This window comes from Octopus sinensis, linkage group LG8 (assembly GCF_006345805.1).
Source record: "Octopus sinensis linkage group LG8, ASM634580v1, whole genome shotgun sequence".
NCBI lineage: Eukaryota > Metazoa > Mollusca > Cephalopoda > Octopoda > Octopodidae > Octopus > Octopus sinensis.
In genome coordinates this window covers 97,872,423-97,899,479 of record NC_043004.1, presented here as the reverse complement: position 1 = coordinate 97,899,479, position 27,057 = coordinate 97,872,423, and positions in this window count along the sequence as shown.

Sequence of the window (27,057 nt, the reverse complement as noted above, 5' to 3'; positions counted from 1 at the left end):
AATTAAGTATAGAAGACCTGAGACAAACAAAACAAAAAGAAAGAACAATTAAAAACCCTTCCCTACATTTCTACACACAACCCACTCAACAATGAGGCCTTCAACACCATACTACAAAGCACAGCCCTACTAAAGGGAGACCCAAAGATGAACCGGATCCTCGAAACACACACCATCATTAAAAGTAAACGGCAACCAAAATCCTTGAAAAGGATTTTAACCCAAGCTACACTGCACTCAACATCAACCACAAAACCAGCAGTTAGAAAATGTGGAAGGCCCAACTGCGGATCTGTGTCATCTTGAAAGAAGGATCAGAATTTATACTGGAACAAGGCCACCAGTTCACCATTAGAACAAACTTCACCTGCGCATCAGAAAACTTAATTTACGTCATAACATGCGCAGGCTGCAATAGGCAGTATATAGGCCATACAAAAAATAGCTTACGTAACAGGATGGCGGTGCATAAATCACAAATTAGAAACCCTGATTACCGCAAAATACCGGTCAGCGGACACATAGATAGATGTGCTGGAAATGTAAATCCGAAATTTACAACTAACCCGCTCTATAATTCAGTGACAACGCAACCTTCACACAACGCCAAAATAAAGAACTATATTTCATAAAAAAATTTAGACCAAGTTTAAACACCCTGGGCCAGGAATACTAAAACAAAAGATAAGTCCTCCGAAAAGGAGAAGCAAAATTCCACCATGACCGCTACTTCAGACAGACACTCACTCTGACGGAAATATACCTAAGTAAAAAAGGGGAAAAAAATTATTTCGTGCAAATCTGACCCTGATACATACGATACAGCTAAGGGTCACACCCGATTCTGATTGGGCAACAAGTTGATGACGTCTAGCTCAGCTAGAATGGACAGTATACAAACAGGGGACAGTCATTAGTCAGAATATTGATGACGTCCTTTTCTGCTTGAATAGTCACCTAACAAGTACAGACAGGGGGCAGATCTAATGTAGCTATAAGTCGTGATTGGGCAGAATCTGCATGACGTTCCGTTCTGCTTGACTAACGAAGCGACTGGTCAGGACAGGAAACAAACAAGAGGCAGTTATAATGCAGCGATTGGTCAAAATAATGATGACGTCCCGTTCTACTTGACTAACGAAGCGACTGGTCAAAACAGGAAAACAAACAAGAGGCAGTATAATGCAGCGATTGGTCAAAATAATGATGACGTCCCGTTCTACTTGACTAAAGCCACCTAACGAAACGATTGGTCAAAACGTTGATGACGTCACGCTACGCTGAATTGACCACCTAACAGGCATTATAAAACCGAACACTTCACAAAAACTCATTAGAACCACCCAGCGAACATCCACCATGGGTCATCACATTTGCTTAAGGTAAAAATGAATTCCTCGCTCTTTCGGAAACATCAATCTTCTGTATTGACCGCTTTCCACCACCACTTGATCTGTTTTTTGTATTGAATACGTATCGCCACCGTGGGCCACTGCATCGAACACTTTGACATATACTTCAAACTATATATCAACTATACATGAACTATATATCAACTATACATGAACTCTAAGATGTCTGACTCCGTTGTGTATTATAAATGAATTTCTTGTGTTTGACGGCATGAGCTGTCTTTTTTTATATATAACTTTTTTTGATAAAGTTCATTTCAGGAACTGAACTTGTTATAATGTATATATATAAATTAAAATTTGTATAATACAGCAGCATTTTCGAACTTCATTTTTTACAAATATATACATGTATATATATCATATATATACATATACATATATATATACTATATATATACATACATATATATATATCATATATATATATATATATTATTATATATATAATATATATATATATATATATTTTATATCATGCATGCAATTGTTTTGAATTTGGCGCGGGACTATTCAAAACGTAGTCGACTCGATCGAGACGGGCTGGATTTTTAATTTTAGATATAGCAAGACATGGTGACGAGAATTTAGGCACTAGCTAGAAATTGAAATCATGATCCAGGTATATCTATTATCTCTTTCTACAGCTTTTTTAGCTGAGATAGTATGTTAAATTTTGTTCATTTGCTCGATTTATATTGGTCAGTTGCGCACCACTCATAATAATAATAATAATAATAATAATAATAATAATAATAATAATAATAATAATAATCGTAAAAGAAATAGACAAAGAAAAATCCCAGCAATGGTTGAGAAGCTCAGGACTCAAAGCAGAAACAGAGGGATTTTTAATTGCAGCACAAGACCAAAGCCTCCCCACCAGAAATTACCAAAAACATGTAATGAAAAGAAATATTACAAGTAACTGCAGAATATGTGGAGATGGACAAGAAACAATAAATCATATTATCTCTAGCTGCCCAGTCCTAGCTAAGAAGGAATATATTCACAGACATGACAGAGTTGGAACCTACATACATTGGAAGCTATGCCAACATTATGGAATAACAACAGAAAAAAGTTGGTATAGGCACACACCAGAAAAGGTCACAGAAAACGAGAAAGCAACCATACTCTGGGATATGCCGATACACACAGATAGAGAAATTAAGGCCAACAGACCACATATAGTTGTCAGAGATCATGAAGAAAAAAAATGCTTTCTAATTGATGTATCAATACCGGCAGATGACAACGTGTCTCTAAAAGAAATGGAGAAACTCTCAAAATACAAAGACCTGGAAATAGAGGTAACTAGAATGTGGAACCTGAAAACAGAAACAATTCCTATCATAGTAGGTGCATTAGGCATGATAAAAAATATTCAGACAAATACATAACAAAAACACCAGGACTTACAAACACATATAACATACAGAAAATTGCACTACTAGGCACTGCACACATCCTACGCAGAACACTTTCCATACAATAACCATCAGAGCATCACAACAAATCACAGCACATACCCAAGGCACACAGAGCTGCGCTCGGTAGTGAAGTGAAAGCACGCTATAAAAATAAAACTACTGAATAATAATAATAATAATAATAATAATAATAATAATAATATCTTTATGAATAGTTATTTGAATATTTGCTCACCGTAAATTGAAGGGCCTGTAGCACTCTTAATTATTAATTAATAACTTTTTTACCTTATTGATATTTTTTTACGTATGCTTGCCAATTAATATTATTGTAAACAATAATATCCTAATATATATATTTTTTATAATATATTATTCACTCCGATCACATTCTTAAATTTGCCGCAGCATTAAAAATGGTCATCGCACACATTGTTGAGAGGGGCAGGTTTCTAAGAGCCTCTGGTCAGTAAGACTCGCTGACGAGAGTTAAGTGGCGTTTTCATAAAGTTCGAAATCGTGACGATACGGGTATGTCTGGCTTTTCAGTTTACGATTCTTTCAGTTATTAGTACGGGGGCTTAGAATTTCTCTTCATTTCTCCGTTTTCAATTAATGTGTGTCAGAGAAGATTTGTGGTTGTGGTCGTCTTCTGACTGCAATATTTAGCGTGCTGGTGCTGCTTGTAGCAGCCTTAATTATTAATTAATAATTTCTTACCTTATGGTATATTTTACGCATGCTTGCCACTTGATATTATGGCAAACAATAATATACTTATGCATACATACATACATACACATATTTATATACATATATAAATAAAATATATATGTATGCGTATACACATACATATATGCATATGTTACAGAATTGCCACATTCCATATACAATATCTGGAATATTATAAAACACCAGAATAATCGTCATGGTGCTATCCAATGTATCAATTTAAACTAACAATATTATTAACTAAGCCACTCCCGTTTGTAATCTAAGTTATCCTCAAAATAGCCTCACAGAAATGGCCTTCCGCTCATCTGTCAAACCAACAGCTTAGTTGCATTGCCTATCATCAGTCAAAATATGATGGCTGCCATATAATGTGGCTTCCTCAATTAGTCTACGTTTCTGGCAGCAATAATCCCACACCCCGTATCTCACCATTTGTTATCTTTCCAGATGTACTTGTGTCTTTTGTCCCACGTGTAAAATAGCTGAGCCTCTCGTTGCACTTACCCCAATAGACAGTGCGTATCAACCAGACTCTGCTCTAGCGGCTCAGCAATATTTCCAGCACCACCTTTCACATTTTACCCGACACAAAAAAGATACCAGACTGTGTCAGGTTTTTGCGTTTCAAAGGGAGCAGGCACTCGCTTGATCATGGTCGAGTGGTTGGCTTCATGCGCATAACTGGATATTCCTACCTAACCACTCCACTACACTATGTTTCAATACGTTGAACTCAAAATCCTGTCTCTGATCAGTGGCAAACATAATAAGCAGAATAGGAAGTCCTTAAGAAGGCCCAAATATTCCAGTTGTTCACTTCCGATGATAGTATGTATATTAGCTGACAAGGGAGAAATCAAAAATGTGGTCGTCTTCTGGCTGCAATATTTAGCGTGCTGGTGCTGCTTGTAGTACCTTTAATTACTAATGAATATTTTCTTACCTTATAGTATTTTTTACGCATGCTTCCCACTTGATATTATGGCAAACAATAATATACTTATGCATACATACATACATACATACATACATACATACATACATACATACATACATACATACACACACATATTTATATAGATATATAAATAAAATATATATGTATACGTATACACATACATATATGCACATATATATATATATATATAATGCAAATATTGGTATATATTTGTAAGTATCTACATATATGCATATATATCGTGGTCTTATGCACTTTACGAACAAAAAGTGAGTGGGGACAAGCGTGTATCTAAACATTTCAAAATATATATTTCTTAAAATTTTATATTTGTTTCAATATATAAGCACTACGTATATATATAAACACATGCATATGTGTGTGTGTATATGTGTGGGTGTAAGTATATACATATATACATTGTATGTATGTATGCATGTATGTATTTTCATGGATGTTTTTTCATTGCGTTGGTGAATGAAGCCAAGAACTATACTGCGAACTGTCAAAAGATCAAGATGCAATAAGTTGAGCCGACGAACTTTATTTCGTGTATTTATTTATCTTCTTTTGTGTTTTGTTTCCTGAAAATTATCCTTCTATCATGTGTGTGTGTTTGTTCGTATGTGTATGCATACATACATACATACATACATACATACATACATACATACATACACATAAGTATGTGTTTATACATACATGTATGTCTTTATTCATTTATGTACATATTCCGTTTGTATAGCACATGCTTAACTATCATAAATGTAAAGACCTAACAAAATTACTGGAGTGACTGTGTGGTAATTAGCTTGCTTACCAACCACATGGTTCCGGGTTCAGTCCTACTGCGTGCCACCTTGGTCAAGTGTCTTCTACTATAGCCTCGGGCTAACCAAAGCCTTGTGAGTGGATTTGGTAGACGGAACATGAAAGAAGCCTGTCATATATATGTATATGTATATATATATATATGTGTGTGTGTGTTTGCGTGTCTGTGTTTGTCCCCCCACCACTTGACAACCGATGTTGGTGTGTTTACGTCCCCGTCACGCAGCGGTTCGGCAAAAAGAGAGCGATAGAATACGTACTAGGCTTACAAAGAATAAGTCCTAGGGTCGATTTGCTCGACTAAAGGCGGTGCTCCAGCATGGCCGCAGTCAAATGACTGAAACAAGTAAAAGAGTAAAAGAGTAAAGAGTAATATATAGGTTTCCTGACCTGCTGAGTCAAGATTTGCGCAACCCAACAAATAACAGTGTTACTCCTTTTATACCATTGCTCCTGAACCGTGTCCCTTTCCAAACGACAGAGTAATCTTCTAAAGTGGAAATAAACACAAAGATGTATTAGAGTCATTCATGTACGTTCTGAGACCACGGTCTATCATTATGTGCTTTTGGGGGCTTCTTGTATTATACACAAATCCTCCTCTATAATTAGTCTTAGGTAATTCTATTTTTCTTTCAGCAACTTGTTCTAGATGCATTATATGAAGACACATTCTTCAGTGGTGCCCCGATAACCAAATAGATTATTGGAATTATCAGACTAAAATGTTTATAAACAGCGCAGAGAATGTAACGTAGTTAGAAATACTGCAGAAGCTCGTTAGCTTTACTCTCTAAATATATTTCCTCTTTGCATGCATGCTTTCACATTACGTTGGTGAATGAAGCCAAGAATTATACTGCGAAATGTCAAAAGATCAAGATGCCTAAAGTTGAACCTTTCAGTACCGGCGAACTTTGTTTATTGTATTTATTTATTCATCTTCTTTTGTTTTTTGTTTCTTTAAATTTATCCTTCTATCATATTTAAATGTTTAACAGATCTTCAGAGGCTTAGAACTTGAAAATTAGGAATAAAGCGAGAGTTTAATGTAGATTTCCATTATGATGAAGGTTCTTTGATATTCTTATACAGCAAAGGAAACTTTTGCATTCATTTATGATTGGAGAGGAGGTTTCATCTTTGTTAAAGAACTTTCTATTTAATCTTGGTTTCCTTATCATAAAGTGATTAGTTGTGACTAGTAGCTGATGGTATCTTTTAAATCTTCCTTATATCATTTCATGCTAAGACTCAATTTGCCGTCTTAAATATCTTCACAGGATATCTTGGCATGACATCATGAAAAAGGTTAAATATACTATTTGAAATGTAATCTAATGTGTAGTGAAGTTTATGAATCAATTAAGAATCCACAGAATCTTGAAATATTCTGGAGAATTTCATTGAAAATCTTGTCGAAGTGGATTATAATTGTATATTAAGATATATATTTTCTAAACAATAGTATTATATGTTCAAATTCTGATGATACCACTACAAAACATTTTTGAACGAAAGCTAAATCTTCACTTTATGCTGCAATTAATTAATTTATTAATTAATTAAACATCAAATAAAAAAATAAATATTCACATGCCAATTTTGGAACCGCCATTGTACTGGTCTATCACACACCTTTTCTGATATACAGGCCAAAGAATTTAACAATACATTTTTCCCATTGATAATAGTGGGGATAACGTGAGAGTGAGGGTTGTGATGGCAGCAGTAAGGACGATAATGATGAGGAGGACGACGAGAAAATTGACTTAGTGGAAAATATTTTAAAATGTCCTGAGCCGCTTTTGGCCGAACCACTCCTCCAACGGGGCAAGATTAAGAATTTTCTACAATTATAATTATTTTTGTTATTTATTCAATTCTTAAAGGTTACATTTAGAGAAGAACTAGAAAGTGTGGAAACAAATCTAAATCTGTTACAGAGAATTCACATTGTCATCATCACCAGCATTAATACTACAAATGATTTAAAGTTCTAACTACTAGTGGTACCATATATCAAGAGGTAACCTAGATTTATGGTACCAATATATAAGGTACTGGAAATTTAGATATTATCACAAACGTCGAAAAGTAGTAAGCTCACTCGGATTTAGCAAATGCATTCATGATATATCGCTTAGAAGTAAGAAAATCAAAGGAAAGGAGATATGAGAGCCTTGTAGACATTGCAATTTTCTACTGTTAAAGTGATTTTGTATCGTTTTTCTATTTGTAAGTCAACTGTAACTGAGAAGACTTATGTTTAAAAGCGACTCAGCTATGATCTGGCGTCATGTTTTTATGCTATTTAATCCAATGTAGTCTTAAATATAATCGTGCGATTATGTGCAAATATGGCTGCTATTTGTAACAATGAAACATATAGAGACGTCGTTGTTGACTACGAAAGTGAATAGTTATAGGTGGTGAGAAAGAATGACCAGAATGAAATTAAAGTTTATTATGATAGTGGTCACATATTGATAAGGGGCTGAGTAATCGTCAATTGAACCACTACTGAAGACAACGGCATTCTGAAATATAAACCCATTGCCTATTAACCAATCATGAAAAGTTGAAGCGATTATATATGGAACTGTAGTCACTTCTACACAACCAAACTCTAAAATCGTGAGCTAACACTATATTGCTATGGTAGAAATTAAATTTGAACAGTGATTCTTAAATCATACTTCTTCATTCGGTAATACAGAACAAAGAAAGAATGTAACAAAGCTATTCAATAAAGTCTAGAATTTGGAAAGCATACTATTATTGATTATACTCGTGAGATGCGGGCAATGGAAAATGGGGTAAAAGCTGCTAGTTGTAAATAGCTAAGAAAAGCTTTGTGCAAAAGAAAAGCATTTGAGAGTTATTAAAATTAGGTACACGAGAGAGCAGAGATTTTCATTAGATGCCGACACTTCAAAAACTACTAAACATGGAAGAATATATTTGAATAGATTAATATTTAAGTATATGCTAAAACCAATACAGTTTCATTTCATTCCCTCTTTAATTCTAACACAAAATTGGATGCTTCTCTTCTTTCTATAATTTACAATTCACTCTTTAATATTTTCACATTTTTACCTTTCCACGATCATTTTTACACGTCAGAATAAATCAGTACTCAACTAGTAAACAAGAACAATCACATTTTTTTCCTAATTTTTCTCTTCTGTTTTAACGAATAAATAGGCGCATCCATAATATCATTATTGTTTATAATACGTCTTTCCATACTTTGCCTTTCCAACGATTTAACTTTCCAAAGTCCGATGTATGTGCAATGTATTACGCCTCGTTAAAATACTTTTTTTTTTCCAAATGCAAAACTTTAAGCTGTAAATAATTATATGTGTTAAGAATATGTCTGAAACTAGTAACTCTGTCTTCTTATTATTGCTTGGCATAATACGAAAGTGGAAGCTATAGTCGAAATATATTATCTCTAACGGCCTATAGTCTTATTTTACACCCACATTCACAAGACAAATATGCGTACACCCACACAAACACACACGCATGCGCACGCACACACAAATATATACACACACACACACTCATACATGTATGTATGTATTTATGTATGTAATATTCCCCTGTATGTATTCAGTACATTAATTTTGTATATTGTTCGTGTGAACACCTGCAAATTATGTATGTTTTGCGTAAGTACCTGCGTATATATTATACATATATATATATATATACGCATGCACACATATATAAACATATACATATAAACATATGTATATACGTATGCATTTACACAATACATACGCACAAACATCTTTTAAATCTTTCTAATCTACCAAAATACAACGTTAAATTAGGAAAAACAAGTAAGATACACTATTTTTTCTCCTAAAAAAACATCAATAATGAAAGTTTCAATTCCACAAGAGATCAGATAAAACCAGACAAACATTATTTGCAATACATTACGGAGACAGATTATTCTGTTGTAAGACTTAGAATACACTTATATCCTTCATTATATCTATACCCTTGAAAGAAATTATCTTCTTGAATTTCAGTAAAAACAAGGAAGCTCATTGAAGCTCTGGTGTTTTTAATTTGCTTTAAATATTTGGTATTATATATATAGCATAGCCAATAATTCAACTAATGTCACAGTAAAATTATACAACCCATCATTGAGTATATAGATTAATTCTATATAATGTTCAGTTATTACCTAAGGCGTGAAGTAATTGGTGTTAAAACCTCAAGAGAGAACCTTATTGCAAGGCTTAGGAAAATCACATCTTTAAAATCTGTGTATGTGTGTTTGTGTGTATGTGTATGTGTGTGTTTGTGTGTGTGTGTTTGTGTGTGTGTGTTTGTGTGTGTGTGTGTGTGTGTGTGTGTGTGTGTGCGTGCGTGTGTTTATGTATGGAGTTTTATGGAATGCAGGTAACGTTTTTTTATGAACGCTTATTTTGAGATATACACTGTTGAATGATTTCTTCCAGATATGTAAACAGTTTAATAAAGTATATATATATATGTATATAGGTACGCATTTACACAATACATACGCACAAACATTTAAAAAATCTTTCTAATCTACCAAAATACAACGTTAAATTAGGAAAAACAAGTAAGATACACTATTTTTCTCCTAATGGCGGTGCCCCAGCATGGCCACAGCTCGTGAGCTGAAACTAGAATCAATCAATCAATCAATCAATCATATACTTCGAAGTCAAATGAGACTTAAGAAAGTAAAAATCATTTGTTAGATCTTATGTCTCCCTCGGGGTATTGCCTCTAAGAGTACTTTACAGTAAAAAAAAGCGATATGCTATTTCATAAGGCTAAATCAGTATTTCTAAAACTACCAGGGCGCCACCAAGTGTATATTTTCTAGAGGGTAATGAAGTAAAAATATGCTGTTTCAGTGTAGCCTGTCGTATTACTCAAACTAATATATAATAAGTGAGGAGATAGTCTTTTGAATGAGAAACCGACCGGCTTGTATGGTGGTGTGGTGTAATAAAGCTGTGCAAAGGAGAAGAGGAATACGTCTGGCTTTCATATAAGGTAATTTAATCTTAGGGGAATACATATCACGTATGATCAAAATACTCTTACTCTTTTCTTTTTTACTCATTTCAGTCATTTGACTGCGGCCTAAATGGATCACCGCCTTTAGTCGAGCAAATCGACATATTCTTTGTCAGCCTAGTACTTATTCTATCGTTCTCTTTTTACCGAACCGCTAAGTTACGGGGACATAAACACACCAGCATCGGTTGTCAAGCATCGGGGGACAAACAGAGACACACAAACATACACACACACATATATATACAAATATACGACGGGCTTCTTTTAGTTTCCGTCTACCAAATCCACTCACAAGGCTTTGGCCGGCCAGAAGCCATAGTAGAAGACAAATGCTCAAGGTGCCACGCAGTGGGACTGAACCCGGAACCATGTGGTTGGTAAGCAAGCTACTTACCACACAGCCACTCCTCCTGCGCCTATATCATCACGCATGATACAAAATATTATTTACTCGTTGGTGAACCAGCCGAAATGTTTAGCGTCATTTTGTCTGTCTTTACGTTCTGAGTTCAAATTTCGCCGAGGTCGACCTTTAAGGGTCAATAAAAAAAAAAGCACCAGTTGAACACTGGAGTCGATGTAATCGACTAGTTCTCCACCAAAAAGAAAAAAAAACTTCAGGCCTTGTGCCTATAGTATATATGATCAAAAACTTTCCAGTCACGATCAACCTTTCTACTATTTAGTCAGGATGGATTTTAGATTACGCTTCCCAAAATGTTCTTCGTTTGGAATAGGTGAACTTGTTGCTGTTTCTAGCAGGTTAAGTAAAAAAGCCGATGCTTTCTTATTGGCTCATGTTATTTATGATTAAATATGAAACCAGAACATCAAGTCGTTATGTGTTCATTTAATTCTTTATTTATATATTATTGATGACTTCGAAGGTCTAGGACAAAACGTAACAGTTTCAAGATATACACTGATTTCTTCCAGATATGTAAACAATCTAATAAAGTGTATATATATATATATATATATATATATATATTATATATATATATATATAGAGAGAGAGAGAGAGAGAGGAGAGAGAGAGAGAGTCAGGGATTTGACTGCTATTTCGGCATGGTGGTGTCTCTCAGACACCCTTATTTTTAGTTATATATATATTCAGAAAGTAAAAATCATTTGTTAGGTCTTATGTTCTCCCTTGGGGCATGGCTTCTAAGAGTACTTTACAGTAAAAAAAAAGCGATATGTTATTTCATAAGGGTCATCTTTACCTTGTTATCTCCCCTACTTTCCTTCTCCTGTCTGACCCTTCTGTCTGAGTCAGACGCCATGATAGATCGTTAGCCACTACACACATTTTTTTCTATCCTTGTTTTTTCTGTGTATCTTTCTGTAGAAGAGCGTAGGCTCGAAACGTAAAAGACTTTTTCTATTCCTGAGCGTTATACTAATACATCTGTTTGTTTTGTACACCATCTGTCTTCGTCTTTGGTTTTTTCTTTTTTCGTAAACTTTCCCTATATATACTTCGAAGTCAAATGAGACTTAAGAAAGTAAAAATTATTTGTTAGGTCTTATGTTCTCCCTTGGGGCATTGCCTCTAAGAGTACTTTACATTAAAAAAAATGCGATATGTTATTTCATAAGGCTAAATCAGTATTTCTAAAACTACCAGGGCTCCACCCATTGTATATTTTCTATAGGTTAATGAGGGACAAAATAGCTACAGGTCTAAGACAAAACGTAACAGTTTCCAGTTTCTTCATTTTATTTTCTCTGTTCAACTCTTAGCACTTCGTTTTTACTTGGGATGAATAAAAATAAATTACCTATAATAAGAATAAATTACCAGGTGCAGGAGTGGCTGCGTAGTAAGAGGCTTGTTTCCCAACAACATGGTTCTGTGTTCAGTTCCACTGCGTGGCACCTCTGGTAGGTGTCTTCTACTAATCCTGGGGCCGACCAAAGCCCATCGTATATATGTGTATTTCTGTTTACGGTGTCATTCTAAAATGAATTACCCTAAAATAGCTGCTCTCACATCCACCATAGAATCCCTGTTTGCTAGTAGTCGACAAACAATAACAAACTTTAATGTCAACAAGAACATCCGCAGTCATGAGGCTGTAGGGAAATGTCGAAAATGCGAGCGTACACACAAAGCTCGTGTGTATCCAGCATATGAGGGAAATCGAAATACATGCGGCAAATTAGGGCATTTTACAAGATTCTGCCGATCTTACAACGATCGCTGTGTGGACAACATAAAGGTATCTCCAAGCAAAACTGGATCTGTCAACAGTTTGTTGCTAAACGTGAACAATAATGAGAGTGCAAATAACATAGGCTTTTGCGAGTGTTTTATATTTAACAGAAGCATAGATATGAAAGTGGATACTGGGGCGACTTGTTCGATAGTCCCGTTATCATTTGCTTCGCAGTTAGGGCATCCCAGTAGAATAATGCCACAATAGATTAACCACTTTGATGGTTCAGATCTAAAGGCTGTTGGATCAATCCAAGAGGCATTTAAACTCAACAACACCGATGAGTTACGTACATTTATTGTGGTAGACAGCCCATATTCTTTTGGGCTAATTGGAAATGATAGGTTTCATTACACAGTCGGCTTACTCTGGAGTCAGACGTGCCTCACCTGTGGTGTGGCTGAGAATAAAAAATAGGTTCTCTTTGCATGTGTGTCGATTACAAGGCTCTTTTAAATGCACATATTGACACCTATTCTTTTCCCATACCATCAATCGACGTTGTCTTCCCTAGTATGTCAGGTGCGAAATTTTTGATCCGAAGACAGAGTATTTCGGTAACTACTTGAACAAGGTTCTGCTCAGTTATTGGAGTGCCTCGGGTGGTTGTAAATCATCACCGGCCGAAAAGTTAATGAAAAGACCATTGAGGATTGCTGTAAACTCATTCTTTAAAATAGGTAAGGATGTAATATACAAAACCATGTTCGACAAGCTTGCATCCAAGTCAAAATATATGATAGATGCCAGAAAGAATACTGTATGGATTAAGAAGGAGGGTCGCCCACAACAGTTAGAGGCAGATGTGTAACTGGCCCCGCTAAACACACGGGAACCAGAACCAGAATTGAGCACAACAAACGGCACACTGGTTCACGCTGAGTCTGGAAGGATGCCTGACAGTGACGGTGCGACCATATCAAGTCCCCAGGTTAGGCGTGACACCAACACCAGAGTTTTATAGAAGTAGTGGAGCGGCAAATGATTGACAATACTAGCCATCGAAGATCAAACACGAAAGTTTCATCAAGTCCTCAACTGCGGCGAAGTGCAAGAATTGCGACAGGATGTAAAAAGCCAAAACGTTTCGAGGAGGAATAATGTGATAGTTGCATTTGATCGCTGATTTTAGTATCCTCTTGGTTACAAGAGAAGCCTCGTGTAACCTAGTGAAAATCCTGAGATGAGAGATGAATGAGCTGGCAGCCAAAAAAGGGGCGATATCGCAACGCACGGAAAGGAGGAGGTTAGCAACTGTACAGAGTGGCCCTCGAAAGTGACCTGTGTAACTTGCAGTTACAAACATTCAATATTTCTAATGAGTGAAACACAAGAAGAAACAACGCAGTCAGAATTTGAAACCAGAACAAAGATGAACAATCTAACTTCGCAAGTTACACAGACACTGTCACCTCTCATCTATAATAAATAAACTTACTTTATGAAAACGAAAAGGGTATATTGTCAGTAGCGGGCAGAAAAATAGTTTCAAAACTTATTCTCTGTAGAATACTTACTACTGTCGGTGATAGCAATTTAGTTTCAGTGGTGTATCGAATTTATCATGTAACATTAATGAACCGTCACTCCATATCCCCATTCTTTACATACATCGTATGTATTTCTTCCATCATCCCTTCCATTGCTCAGTAATGTTTAGTGGACGTGGAGCTAAGGGGATGATAAAATACTTTTTTTAATGCTTGATCGATCATACATATTATAACAGCTGATGATAAACCAAGATGCGATAAAAATACTACGAACATTTCTAAACTTGGTTAAGAAAAACAATCGGCAGATCTAGACTCAAATGAATCTATTCATGAGCAAATACTACGCAAAGTAGCGTCTGAAATCACCTTTTTACTTTTTCTTCCCAATTCATATTTAACAGCGAATAATTTATCTTCATATGTTTCAGAAAACTTTTGATTGCATTTTAAGACATGTGAAGATAAGTTTGTCAATAAACAGGTCTGAAATCGCTTATATATTGGCAGCAAACATTGGTTGATAGGGAAGATGTTTTATTTAAAAGTTTCCTGCATTTCTTTTAGCTATATTATTGTTATTCTCTTTTATATAAGGATTGTATGACGAATAGAAAGACGAAGTTGAGAAGAAAGAAAAACTAAATTCTACATGATTTTATTTTTTTAATTATTTACAGTTTTTTTTCTTGCTTTTTCTCGTAAAGATTCTTCAGTTTGATTTCCATTATTATCACGCTGTTATCATCTAACATCAGTGAATCATTTAGAAGTAATCAATGTAATGACAGTGCGCTATAATCCAGCTACCAGCAGCTATTTAAAAAAATAAATCAGAGATAGCAGCAGATAACTGCATCAACAATAATACAGACAGCAGCGTGAAAATATATAAACAAATGCATAAATAGATAAAGTCAGAGAGTGTTCGAAGGGAAAAGTTTGGAATACAATGTAACAAGATTTAAATCCCAAGACTTCAGAAAATATCTTGTGATAATTTACTGCCGTTTTTGGTCAGATAGTAAGCCGTGTGATTCGCAGGAAAATGTCAAGTACTTTTTTTGCTTTGATAATTAACACGGAATTGTATTGAGAACGAACTTGGGGAAACAGCATGGATGGTTGTTGGGTGTTATTTGTCAGTCGTAATATGCCTTTTAGTGTAAATCTCTTCATCAGCACAACAGACGTCCATTGTTGAATTTTTCCTAATTTGGTTTGTAAATAACTGCCAGTTACAAAGACTGATATATTTAAGTATGTATTGATATGTACTAACCTTTTTTTTTTTTTTCGTGCCGATTACATGATTTGCAAAAGTAAACAGCAGATGGTTTTCAAAATCTGAGATAAGATATTAGTTTAAGGGACTTTGTTAGGAATAAATAGTAAATGACAGAGGGAGGCAACTGCAAAATGATGGTCTCGGAGGTATTTAGATCTAGATAGTTTGGTGAATGAATACTCTTTCCTGCTCTAAGCACAAGGCCCGAAATTTTGTGGAGGGGCCCAGTCTATTAGATCGACCCCAGTATGCAACTGGTACTTAATTTATCGATCTCTAAAGAATGAAAGGCAAAGTCGCCCTCGGTGGAATTTGAATTCAGAACGTAAGTTTGGTGAATGAATATTATATGGCAGTGGTGGTTAGGGATTCTATGGCTGTCTCTCCACTGCCCGTCTTTTAATTCATTAAAAATTTGGTTAACAAACGAGAAAAAGCTAATTGCCCGAGTATGAAAACGTCACAGAACATATTAAAATGTATGTTGTGGTTACAATTGCTGTTAATGTCGGTAGTGGTGGCGGTGAAGTCAATTGACAGCGAATCTAAGGATAATGATGACAAGGAAGGCAACAGCCATTTCATCAGTTTTAGTGATGCTGGTTTTGAATGGTCGTATTTATGATTGATAATGATGATATTGATGACATTCATAATTACGATGCATGACAATACCGATGGGGACATACATTAATAATGATGGGTGCGAAGTTGGTATTAACAACTATAATGATGATGATGATGATGATGATGATGATGACGACGACGACTACGACGATGAGGAGGCGGAGATGACGGAGGAAGAGGACAATGATAATGAGAGTTTCAAGAAAATTTTGTGAACAGCGATTCATCAAGAGGATTAAATGGTGAAAAACGACTTTAGAGAAATGCGAGCGCATGCGTGTGTATTTTCTTATGTTGTGTGTTACAAGATACATACAGAAAACAGGCACACACACACACACACACACACACACACACACACACATACACACAGTGTTTTCACCATCAAATTTGGACTGAAATTGTGTGGTTCAAGTGGTTAACACCTCTTGATCGCACAGCATTCCTGTTCTGACAAAAGAAAAAAAGCTCTATTTTACTCTGAAAAAAATCTAACTGCAATTACAGGGACGCTTAAATACTTCAACAAAAGAATACTGCTAAAATTATCGGAGAAGCAAAACTAAATTTCCCGTATTAAACATTTTAAGAATGCTAATTATAAAAATGGTTTCAAATTTTGCCACAAATGGTACTCAATTTATCGACCCCGATATAGTACTGCAGTTCTTAAATATAGAACTGCAGTAAATTATTGTTCATTTAAGTAGTCATTTTCAAAACTTCTGGGGGTATATTTAATGTAGCTTTCCGTTCATATTTTTCACAAGATGTTTAGCATTTTTTCAAACATCTGTTTGCTTGCGCGCCATCGACACTTGGATATTATTAATGACAGCTCCTGTGAAAGATTTGGCCTTTGTGTGACAGGTGCCACAGTTGGGAGGTCACATTAGTGTAGTTATGGTGATTAACAGCAGTAGTAGTCAAATTGGAGATGTGGTGGAGATAGTGGTTCTTTCTTTGTCACTCCCTGCTTCAGTGGTTGTCACCACTAACCAGTGGTGATAGTGGTGCCGGTAATAATGGTGTGATAATAATTCCTTGTTTTTCTTGGCTTTCATGCTGCTATCTTCTTCTTCTTCTTCTTCTAATCAGGACTCACTCCATTAGCCACAAAGAATAATCTCTAATTCGAGCCTACTCTAAGCTACTAAGAATGCGTGTGGCACCTTGAAGATCCACCCACCACACACGATAATCTGGCGGTTCCACGGGTGCGAAAGCGACGTTGTTATCCTCATTCCGTAAACGGTGAACCATCCTGGGGTACAGAGGATTCGCAATCTAGACTAGAGTCTGAAAGTTTACCACACCATAGTGGGTTACACCATGGTTCCTCTGCTTTGTGGTTGAAGTAGGAAGAAAGAGTGAGAGAAAGTTGTGGTGAAAGAGTGCAGCGGGGTTCACCACCCTCCCCCGCCGTAGCATCGTGAAGCTTAGGTGTTTTTGCTCAATAAACACTCACAATGCCCGGTCTGGGAATCGAAACCGTGTTCTTACGACCGCGAGTCCGCTGCCTTAACCACTGGGCCATTGCGCCTCCACTGCTGCTGTTTGTCTTTTTCGTGTCTTTGGTGTAGCCATTACGAATAGTGAAGCTTATTATTGTTATTTTTCTGCTTGGCATGTTGTAGCAGTATCTGTTGTTGTGCTTGCTATTGTAGTTACTCGACGTTGAGGCTGTAGTCTAAAATTGTAATCTTTGTTCTTTGAGATGGGAGTAAATTTAATGTTCACAGAGTGAAGAAGCGGTGTCCCAAAGATACCCCCGACTTCGCTCGCAAATGGCTGACTAAAGCCAACCCTATCTTCTAAAATAATGTTTATCGAACCAAAATACTATTCAAAGTTACTTCTTTTATTCCCAAAGAGGCAAGGAACAAAAGAACCGGACGGCCCACTGGTGGTAGCTTTACAAAAAGGTATATAAGAGATATTAACAATATAAACGTTGATGGAAATGTCCACCAGTGCCAGATTCAGGACTGGATCTTTTCGGTTTGAACGGCAGTCTTTCTAGCGGTGTCATATGAAATTGTCACCCATAATTATGACCCTAGTATTGATCTATTGCATTTCAATATATTTTAGGGTTAGGGTTAGTTAGAGTTAGGGGTGGGGGGAAGGGTATCTTTTTTTCTTCACAAATGTAAATAAACCCAATCTGTTTCTTAAACGAGTGACATATTCATACGGCACAGAATGCTGTTTACCTCAATGGATGCCAGTGATTGGTTGAAATTGCAGGAATTGAAGAAAAAAACCCAAATATCTTACAAACTATAGAATTTTCTCAATAAAGCAGAGACAAAAATATGTTTTATAAACACATTCTACCCGTATACGAAGTTTAAAATTTTTTAGTTACCTAGAAATTATGTTAAAAACTGCCGTTCAAACCGAAAAGATCCTCAGGACTTACAATGAACTTTCCCACATTACTTACTTACTTTATAACTTACTTTTTTTGTTTTCTTTTTTATTATTTTGCTTTACGTTATCACATATTTTCTTCCTAATGATCTTGGCGAAATTTGAACTTAGAACATAAAGATGGACGAAATACCGCTAAGCTCGTCACCCGGAGTGCTAACGATTCTGCCAACTCGCCACCTTTTATAATACTATAATATTCTTTTCTACTCTAGGCACAAGGTCCGAAATTTTTGATCGACCCCAGTACGCAACTGGTATTTAATTCATCGACTCCGAAAGATTGAAAGGCAAGTCGACCTCGGTGGAATTTTTACGTTCTGAGTTCAAGTTCCGCCGAGGTCGACTTTGCCTTTCATCCTTTGAGGATCGATGAAATAAGTACCATTTGCATACTGGGGTCGATCTAATCGACTGCAGGCCCCACTCACACAAAATTTTGGGGTTTGTACCTAGAGTAGACAGGATGAGTGCTCGAGCTCTTTTAGTTCTGAGTTCAAATCTCGTTCTTGCCTACTTTGGTGATTGACAAATCCTTCTCTTGGTTTAACACCCACGTCTGACACCTTGAATATCATTAACGGAGTCTAGTCTGTTTCAAGTATTCGGATAAGGTCACCGATTTCAGAATTCCTGCCTTCTTCGCGTTCTCCTACCAGTTTTGGAGCTGTACCATATCCTGACACTGTCTTCCTTCTTAACAAAAAGATTTTTTTAAATATGTAAATTAATTCACACCATGTATGTGTGTGTGTTTGTGTAATATATAAGCTCAAGTAATTTGAAGTGTACATAGAAACAGCTCTAAAGTGTTTTTGATAACAACCCTTTACCTCCACCATCGAGGAGCATAACATCATGTCTTAAATACGAATACATCCGAAATATTCTGAACTAGCTTTTAGCCTATTTAACAGTACAGAACACACCACAAAATTACAATACAAATAACAAAAGCAGAACGTAATGAAAACGCAGATATAAAGTCATAGTCGAATGACTGATTGAACTAATATGTAGCCAGAGGGAAGTAGAGTGTGTGGCGACGGCGACGGCGACTGAAGGTGTAGGGGAATTGGTAGAAGAAGCGTCGTATCTCTTCAGGAATATTGGTGATTACTGAGAACTTAATAACCAGTAAACGACCGACTGTATATTCCGCATGAGAGAGTCTTACATCTCTACTATGAGAACTCTCAAAAGCTTCCAATGTTTATTAAGCATCGTTCAAGAGGTTTTCCGCTGTGAAATTACCCTCTCTTTAAGAATCAACCGTCAAGTAGGCACTTGAGATTTTGAAACTAAAGAAATTCCACCCTTGCTTCGGCGAGGAATTAGAGTTCAATGTTGCGTGAAAATAATAACCAGGCCATATAATGAAAACATATTCTTCAAGATTGAAATTGGAATTCTATACCTGAAATATGAGTAAATATGTCACTTTACAACAGAAACACACACACATACACACATGTATATGTTTATGGTTACATGTATGTTTCTATATACGCATGCGTATATATATTTTGTTTATATGCGTGCGAGTGTGTGTATGTTTGTGTGTGTGTGTGTGTGCACGTGTATGTATATTTATCTATGATAAATTTTGTTGAGATACGTATAAAATTACATATTACGCACACACATATGCGTCCATACGTATGTATATATATATATGTGTGTGTCTTTGCGTGGGAGTGTGTAATTGTGTGTGTTTGTATAATATGTATAATGTAATGGTTATATATTGACATACATAAAATTTCTAATATATGTATGTGTATGTATGTTTATGTGTGTGTGTATGTGTGTGTGTAAGTCTACAGTTTGTATCAATGAATATAATTAATTACTTTTCAAATATGAGATAGAGTTACATTACTTACAAAAAAGAAATAGTACATAAAACACACACACACACACACACACACACACATACAGCATCGTCACTAAACTGAAATTAGTAAGATGAAAAAAAATATAGCAGTGACATGTCAATTAATTCACTCCAACACCAACAACAACACCAAATATAAAATGATTCCTTATATTTCATTTGAAATATAAGAGTGATTTATTTTGCGTCTCCAATATTAGCCATCTATTTATCATTTTCCAATAGTTCAGACCGTGGTTCCAAATATTTTCCATTCAAATCCCGAAGTGATCGAATTTTTCTTTCTCATTCCTCTGGAGTGGACAAAATAAATACCAGCAAATACCAGCGGTGATCGATTTGAACAAGTCTAGTCCTGTCCTATAAAACTGAGGTGCACTAAGCTAACTTTTAAAATGAGAATTTTGTGCAGAAATATTTGTTAATTTTTCATTGTAAGTACTTACCGCATGATGAGAAGCTTGCTTCACAACTAGAAGCCTATTATAGAAAGACAACAGGTTGAGGTCGTTAGTAAGAGAGTTTGGGAAGGTGTAAGAGGAGCGTAAAATATTGTATTTGTATAAATCAGGAGACACTAAGCTATGTTGAGGGATGTTAATAGAAGTCAAAAGCACTTATGAACAAGTAAAAAACTGAGAAAAGGGAAAATTATGAAAGGGTGAGATTTCAATAGAGTACATAAGCTTCAAAAGACCATCGAAGAAGATTTTGGAATAATGCAAAAAAAAAAAAAAATCAGAAATTCCAAAATCCCACAATGAATTCTCAAAGAAATTCGAAAATTCAAATCGTTACCTGGGGTCAAATTAAAGTCGTATGAGAAAATTTTGGTAAGTTTTCGGGAGGGTCTGTAATTCTTCTTGGGTGGTAGGTTTAATCCGGTTTTCGCTTTAACAATACCAACTTTTCTTTGGGCAACTTTAGTCGAGTTCACTCTGTTGAAATCCTTCAGATCAATTTTTTAGGTTCAGAGTAACTTCCACCATTCTACTTACCAACATAAAAACAGCCAAAATTACTCCTCATCTTCATCTCGGTTATTAAAATGTTACATAAGTTGTTAAGTGAGTGGATTCAGTATACGGCAGCGTTACATTAATTTATATTCCAAGTTCAAATATTGACGTAACTATATTTTCTTACCCTCATTCTAGGACTGATAAAACAAGTACTAATTAAGTGTTGGTGTCAATTAAATTGAATTTTCCTTTCCTCTAAAATGTATGACCAAGAAATCAGTTGATTAGCAAAATCATAGTCGAACAAAATATCTTCCTGCATTCAGCTTTATGTTCTGAGCTGAAATCAAGCCAAGGTAGATTTTTGACTTCAATTCTTCTGAAGTCAATAAAATAACGTACCAGCCAACAACAGGATTCGATTTAAAACTGGCTCTACTTTTGTTCAAACCAAAAAGAATTTTCAAATTTGTAGTATACCAAATTTTTGTTATATAGAATCTGTTGTGGACTAAATACGGTGACAATTTGGGAAAGAGCTTGGCGTTGACTAAGACAAAATTAGGTTGTCTCCTCTAAAACAACATTCAAACTTTCTGACGGAAAACTACTAAGGATAATTTAAATAAACTCTTAGCCTAGTAGGGTTACTGTTATTGGCTTGAAAAAAAACGTTACAGGTACGGATGTGCGATCAAGCGAGACTGTCAGAGAAATCTGTTACCCGGGATATGAGAAGTTTGGTCGGGAAGCTAATATATATATATATAGCTTCACAGTAGATATTTATGTATATATATATAACAAAAGTCGGGATGCGTGGAGTCCAGTTAATCAATAAATGAAATATGCATTACATACTACAAAACGTACACGTAGGACAGACACAGAAGGACTGTAATTCTTCATCAGTTATAGACCGAAAAATACTAATAGTCAGTTTCGAGCCTTTAAGGACAAAGGCACAAAAGTGAGTATTAGTATTTAGTATACAACGCGGCGAGCTGGCAGAAACGTTAGCACGCCGGGCGAAATGCGTAGCCGTATTTCGTCTGCCGTTACGTTCTGAGTTCAAATTCCGCCGAGGTCGACTTTGCCTTTCATTCTTTCGGGGTCGATAAACTCAGGACCAGTTACGCACTGGGGTCGATGTAATCGACTTAATCCGTTTGTCTGTCCTTGTTTGTCTTCTCTGTGTTTAGCCTCTTGTGGGTAGTAAAAAATATAGGTATTTCGTCTGCCGCTACGTTCTGAGTTCAAATGCCGTCGAGGTCGACTTTGCCTTTCATCCTTTCGGGGTCGATAAATTAAGTACCAGTTACGTACTGAGATCGATGTAATCGACTTAATACCTATGTCTGTCCTTGTTTGTCCCCTCTATGTTTAGCCCCTTGTGGGTAATAAAGAAATAGGTATTTCGTCTGCCGCTATGTTCTGAGTTCAAATTTCGCCGAGGTCGACTTTGCCTTTCATCCTTTCGGGGTCGATAAATTAAGTACCAGTTACGTACTGAGGTCGATGTAATCGACTTAATACCTATGTCTGTCCTTGTTTGTCCCCTCTATGTTTAGCCCCTTGTGGGTAATAAAGAAATAGGTATTTCGTCTGCCGCTATGTTCTGAGTTCAAATTTCGCCGAGGTCTACTTTGCCTTTCATCCTTTTGGGGTCGATAAGTTAAGTACCAGTCACGCACTGGGGTCGATACAATCGACTTAATCCCTTTGTCTGTTCTTGTTAGTCCCCTCTGAGTGTAGCCCCCTGTGGGCAGTAAAGAAATAAGAAACTGGCTATTAGTATTTTTCGATCGATAACTGTTGAAGAATTACGGTCCTACGTGTACGTTTTACAGTATTTCATGCATTTTTCATTTATTATGTGTGTGTGCGCGTGTGTGTGTGTGTGTGTGTGTGCGTGTGTATGTATCTGTGTATGTAAAGAAAGAGAGATACATATATACACATGCATACACACGCGCACGCGCACACACGCATTGAAATATTTTTTTTGCAACGTGACCACGCTTGTGCGCACATGAGCACGTTAAATATAAATTATACACATTTTTATTATTCTCCTTCTTGCTACATTGTGTACTTAGATTTAGACACAGCTTAGTACACGCCAGCAAATGTATATTTTCTGCTTACATGTATGATGGGCGGCGGGGGGTGGGTGGGGGGGGGAGGTTTAATTTACTCAGCTGTGAACGACTGAATTTCTGTCTCTAATTGATGCAATGTAACCATACCAATGTCATCATTCAGAAACCAGTTCGATGCATTTTAACACTCATAGACTATAAGAAAAATACATCTACAGAAGTGATACTGAAGCGAGAGAGTCTTTTCACATTTGGGTGGACATGAGCGTGTAACATATTAATGTCCACAGATTTATATATATATATGTAAGTATATATATATTTATATACATGTGCATATATACATATACCAATATATATATATATATATATATATATATATATATATATATATATATATATATATATATATACATATATATATATATATATTATATATGTATATATATATAATACCTACATATATATGTATATATATATATATATATATATATATATATATATATATATATATATATATATATATATTATATATAATATATGTAGCTGAAGAAGGGGAATGTTCCTTGTGTTGTATGTCTTTTACTCTGTTTTTTCGTTCTTAAAATAAAGTCCGTTTCCTTTTTTTGTTTTTGTTTTCGTTTCTCGTTGTGTTCAACGTTTTTTTTTTTTGTGGTGTCCTGGCCCATATATGCATATATATATATACATATAGATGTAGGTATGTACATATATGTATGTATGCATATGTTTTATTTATTAAATTGTTATATATATATTTATAGACATGTGTATATATACATATATATATATATATATATATATATATATATAATATATATATATATATATATATAATACCTCATATATATGTAAATAGCTATATGTGTATATGAAGCTATATTGATATATATATATATATATATATATATATAATATATATATATATATACATGATATGCGCTCTTTCTCTCATCCTTACTATGTACAACCCTCTTTCTCCTAGCCCTACATTTAATTACTTTTTCAAATTTATTCCATCAGCTGAAAAATGCACCTAAACAATTTTAAGTTGCGATCTAGAAATCCATAATTTTATGATTAGTTTTCTCTCTCCCTCTCTTTCTTTCTTTCTTTCTCTCTCTCTCTCTCCCCTTTCTCTCTTTCCCTCTTTCTCCCTCTTTTTCACTCCCCTCTCTCTCATTCTCTCTCTCCTCCCCTGTCTCTCCCGCTGTATATATACGTGTATGTATGGGCGTGTGATATTTGTTCCAGTCATTTGACTGCGGCCACGCTGGGGCACCGCATAGAAGAATTATTAGACGAATGAATCGACCCCAGTAGATTTTCTTTTTCATGCCTAGTATTTATTTTATCGCTCGCCTTTGTCGAACCACTAAGCTATAAGGACATAAACATGCAGTGGTGATAGTGGTGGTGGTGATTGTGGGACAAATACAGACACAAAGCCGCACACAGATAGATATGCATCTATATATATACGACGGGATTCTTTCAGTTTCCGTCTACCAAATCCACTCACAAGGCTTTGGTCGGCCTGAGGCTTTAGCAGAAGACACTTTCCTAATGGGCCTTGCAGTAGGACTGAACTCGGAACGGTGTGGTTAGGTGGGAAGCACACTTCTTGCCACACAGTGACGCTTATATATATATATATATATATATATATATATATATATATATATATATATATATATATATATGCACACACACACACACACATTCACACACACACATACACACACACACACACACACACATATATATTGTTATCCCGTAGGGAGGGAGCTTGTCTGCCTTGTCAGTCGTCAGAGAAGTGCTTTCACGTGGCTGAGGGTTGTTTTGACTGTTTTTTCTAGCAATGCTGGTGCTGACTCGCACCCTCCGTCACTTTAGTGATGGCTATACCTGTTGCCTTCTTGTTCTAAATTGCGAATAGCGACCATAATAATTTTCGGAATCAGTTAATATTTCCTATGGTGTTCTCTATAAGACTGACAAGGTGAGTTAAGTTCTTTAGTCCTCGGCGACTGAGTAATGGGTCACTGATGAAGATTAATCAAATCTGAAATCAGTGTTGATATGATTCTTTTTCACTTGCCGTTGGGAGAGGACCTTGTCTCCTTTGTCAGTCGTTAGAAAAGTGCTTTCACGTGGTTAAGGGTTGTTTTTACTCTCATTTCTAGCAATTTTCCTTCGGTTGTAAATTGTGAATATGCACCCTAATAATTTATATACACCCTAATAATTTATATGTATGTATGTATGTATGTTTGTCTTTGTTGTACACATTTGCTTGCTTTCTCCCAAAATGTTTAATGCTCTTAGCTTAGACTTTTGTGGCCAGCCAGATTTGAACAGTCTCAAGTGTAACCGGCCGAAACTGTAAGGATAATCTGGAAACATCACTGGCCACGAATGACCCGTCCTTGTTTTGACGTGTCCGTTTTTATTTCTTTTCCTCTCCGTCTTCGTATCGTCCATCTGTCCGGTTGTTTTATTGTCGTTTGTTGCGTTCTTGTTCCACTTTTGGATTATATATATATATATATATATATATATATATATATATATGATTGAGGTGACTTGACTCTTATTTCTTGCAATGCTGGTGCTCCCTGCACCCTTCGTCATATTTTAGTGACAGTTCATATATATATATATACATGCAATCACGCACATACGGATGTTTTTTGTCTGGCATATTTGTGCCAACATATATGATGGGTGCTGAAAAGTTCCTAGCTTTTAGGCTATCATGAAAGGTCTTTTTGGAGGCCCAAGATTCCGAGTTCTTTTGCAGGCTTAGAAAACCTGAAGAACTGCTGCAATAAGTGTGTGAGTTTCATAAGGGAATGTGTTGAATAAAATCATAATTAACTGCTGCTCCTGTATTTTCTTTAACCCAAAAGGCAGGATCATTTTAGCACAACCTTGTAGATCTAAGCGGTACCCTGGGCAAGTGTTTTGTAACATTAGATTGATCTATAATTTTGAGTAGAATTTGATATTCAAAAACATTGAAGAAGTTAGACATATAAATTGTGTGTATTTTCGTAGTCTGATCAATATGTATCCGGACTGCTGCCTTAGTAACGAAACTAAAGCATGCAGAGTAAAGTCACTTGACACAGATTAACCTGAATCTCTGTTGTCCATGTGGACTAAGTTTTGGCGTTCTAGCTCACTTCCCCTGTTTACAGCAGTGCTTGGAATGAAGGTGTGTGGAGTGTAATCATTGCATTGATAATGACAGAGCAAGTTGAGCCGAGAATTTGCATCAAATTTTGGCAAAAGCTTGGCGATTCTTGCTCCGAGGCCTATGCAAAATTTTCGAAAAGTTTTCATTGTTCTCGACACAATCAATGAGATCTTGTGCAACTGAAATCCGAGTGTTATATTGGTCAACTGAAAGCAGTTTTGGCACAAGCTTGGCAGACACGCGTCTCATACCCAAAACCTTCAGTGATAACAGACAGAACCGTAACTAATCTACACATCCTCTAATAACTCACGGATGGGGATTCGACGATTTCCCCAGAAAGATGCACG